Below are 3,373 nucleotides of genomic sequence, written 5' to 3'. Positions count from 1 at the left end.
AATCTGTATAAGTATTTTGTTAGTATTGCCGTTTTGACTATGATCATTCTTCCTACCAAGAGCATGGGAGATTTTCAATTTCTATCTTTAGTGTTCTGTGGTTTTCATTGTAGAGGTATTTTTACCTCTTTTTTAGATTGATTCAAAAGTATTTTATTTTATTCTTTCTTTTTCTTTTTTGAGGCCACTGTTAATGGGGTGGTTTTCCTAATTTTTATTACACTGAATTCATTGCTTGAGTATAGAAATTAATTTGGTTTATCTGTGTTTATTTTATATTTGGCTATTTTGCTGAATTTATTAGACAAGAAAATTTTCAAAAGAAATTTTTGGGATTTTGTAAATATAGAATCATGTCATTTGTAAATAGTGATAGTTTGATTTCCTATGTTTCTATTCATTTATCTATTCATTTATTTATTAAAGATAAATGAATAGAAACAGGTTTTGAATAGAGCTTCAAGGATGATGTTGAATTGAAGTGGCAAAAAAAAGGCATCCTTTGCCTTTTTTTGAATTTTAGAGGAAATGCTTTAATTTTTTCTCCCTTAAGAATAATGTTTCTGAGGAGCCGCCACAGAAGGCCCAGGTGCAGCGGCCACTGCCTGGGTGGGCACAGGGCTGAATGGGCAGGGGAGGGGAGCGAGCCCCCAGGGAGGCCATGGACAGTCCTCCCAGACCGGGCGCAATGGTGATGCAGAGGCTGGAAACACCCTTCTAAGGTGATGAGGCGCTGAGCAGCCTGGGCAATGGCGTCAGTGGCAGCAGCAGCAACTTTGCGTGTCCCTGGGGCGCCCCAAACAGCGTCGCAGGCAGAGTGGTGAAGAATGACAGCTGACGTGAGCCTGAGCAAACAAGTGGTGGTGGCGCCACCTCTGGCCCCCCTGCGCAGACTGCACCCCCAGCAGTCGCCACGACAGCCTGCTCTCCAGTCCGACCTGGGGCTGGTCCAACCACGCTGACCAACCATCCAGACAAACGGGCTGGTCACAACCACGCTGAGGAGCACGCAGTTCTTCTACCCAAGATGGTGGCCAGGGAGAAGCAGGAGTTCACCGAGGACTTTGTCAAGGCCCTGGAGGATTTGAACAAGCAGCACCAGCTTGGCTGGGTGCAGCCCAGCTGCTGCTGCAGCCTCGCAGGAGGACCCTCTGGCACGGCATCGGCGCCACTCTCCCAGCTGGCACAAGTCTTCCTAAACCTGAGCCACTACAAGGATGGCGCCGGGGCTGCTGGGGATGCTGCCACTGTCGCCTTCTCCTCCTAGCCCGTTCCCTTCCCACAGCCGCTGACACCCAGTGATTTACTGGGGCCGCTGTGCCTAGCTGTGCTCAAGGAAAGCCACAGATGGTGCCCACCTTGCCAAGCTTCGGAGAGAGCCTGCTGTCGCCAATCGACATGGACATGCAGGAGCTCATAAAGGCTGAGCCGAAGCAGCTGCTCAACAATATCGCAGCCTCCAAGTGCCCCAAGGGCAAGCTGGAGCATCTCTCACCTGGAGGAGAAAGTGAAGAGCTCAAGAGCCAGAACACGGAACTGGCGTCCTCCAGGAGCCTGCTGCCCAAGCAGGTGGCGCAGCTCAAGCAGAAAGTCCTCAGCCATGTCAATAGCAGCCGCCAGCTTCTACCCCAGCACTAGGTGCCCTGGTACTGAGCCCAAGCACAGGGCGCATCCTCGCCCGCCTCCTCTTGAGGGGCGGGCTTGCAGGGGGCGGGGATTGAGCTCCCAGGAGTTGGTATGGTGCGGCCCTGGCGACCCCCTCCAAGAGGGTGCCCAGGAGTTGGAGAGGGCGCCTTGGACTTGACAAGCTGGACCCCCTGCTTCTGGGAGGTTGGGGGCGAGCGCATGACACCCCCTCGTACTGCCTCTGTTCCCCGCGCTGCCGCCAGGTGTCACACAAACCCAGGGCCTAGCCGCCCCTTCTACACACTGCTGCAGAAGGGGCTCTGTGCAGCACAGCCTTCAGCCTGCCTTTTCTTTTACTTTTTTTTTTTTTTTTTTTTTTTGCCTTTGGAAGAAAGAAGAACAGAGTTTTCGATTCTTCCGTATTTTTGTTTCTACTAGGGAACAAAGGGTTGTGTGTGCCTGTGTTTCTTTGTGTTGGCTTTTTTAAAAGAAATGGGAAGAAGAAAAAAAAAATCACCCTTTTCCTTACTCTCGCTGCTACCCCCTTTTGTCCTTTGGACACTTTTTGTTCTTTGTTTTTGTTTTTGTTTTGCTAGGAGTCCACATTCCTGTTTGTAATCCTTTGTCCGGTTTTGGTTTTCTGTTTTCAGTAAAATCTCCTTACTCAAAAAAAAAAAAAAAAGAAGGAGGAGAAGAAGAAGAAGAAGAAGAAGATTTCCCTTGTGTTTACCATAAACAGCTTTTTTAGTGTTAAGATATTTTTCTATTATATATAGTTTTCTAGTGTTTGGACCATGTATTTAGTCAAATGCTTTTTCTGCATTTGTTGAGATATTTTTTTTGATTCTTGTCTTTATATCTATTTACTTAAAAAATGTTTATTGATTTCCATGTGTTTAACCAACCCTGCATCCCTGGGACAAAGCCCACTGATCATGTTGTACAATCTTTTTTAATATGATTTTGTATGCTGCTTGCCATAATTTTATTGAGAATTATTACATCTCTGTTCATCAGGAATACTGGTCTGAAATGTTCTTTCCTTGATGTGTCTTTGTCTGGTTTTTGCATCAGGTTGACATTAGTTTCATAGAATGAGGTTAGAAGGTTTTGCTATTTTCTATATCATAAAATAATTTTTAGACAAATTGGTGTTCATTCTTTTTTCAATTTCTTGTAGAACTGGGCTGAGAATTCTTCTGATAATGTTTTTTTTCTTAGTTGTTAGGCTGGTGATAAACCCTTCCTTGAGAGAATTAATGTAGTACACTCAAGACTTCATGCTTTAGAGGAGAAATGCCTACCTTAACATTAGCCTGCTTTGACAAATGTTAGTCCTCAATAACAATATTTTTTTAAACATTTTTTTGTTTTCCCCAGAAGAGGACTGACACCTCCAAGATTCCTTTCTTTAAACAAGTGTGTGTGTGTGTGTGTGTGTGTCCAGTGTTTTGTGGTCACTTGTTAAAACTTCATTAAATAACACAGCCATGACTTCAATTTGGGTATTTTACTCAAAATTTTTAGCCCACATCTTAAGTTTTTGATCCATACAATACTTAAAGTAGCTATAATTTCTATCAGAGTTTCTACATGGAAGTATGAAATGATGGGATAAAATATTTTAACACTCTAACTCTCCAATATTATCAAATTTATTGCTAATGGAGTGTAATGTCATTCATACTCTTGACATAATTCTCCTGAAATAAATGTGAAAACCTTTGAAATAAATGAAACATAAGAG

The 3,373-nt window shown here is 44.0% G+C and overlaps 1 pseudogene; it reads left to right on the top strand.

The window, feature by feature from the left end:
• Positions 1 to 749: 749 nt before the first annotated feature.
• Positions 750 to 1,653, top strand: LOC139704234 (transcription factor JunD-like; annotated as a pseudogene).
• Positions 1,654 to 3,373: the final 1,720 nt, after the last annotated feature.

The sequence above is a fragment of the Marmota flaviventris genome, unplaced genomic scaffold, assembly GCF_047511675.1.
Source record: "Marmota flaviventris isolate mMarFla1 unplaced genomic scaffold, mMarFla1.hap1 Scaffold_48, whole genome shotgun sequence".
Classification (NCBI taxonomy): Eukaryota; Metazoa; Chordata; class Mammalia; order Rodentia; family Sciuridae; genus Marmota; species Marmota flaviventris.
The sequence above is the reverse complement of the archived record's forward strand: the minus strand, read 5'-3'. Positions and strand labels throughout refer to the sequence as shown.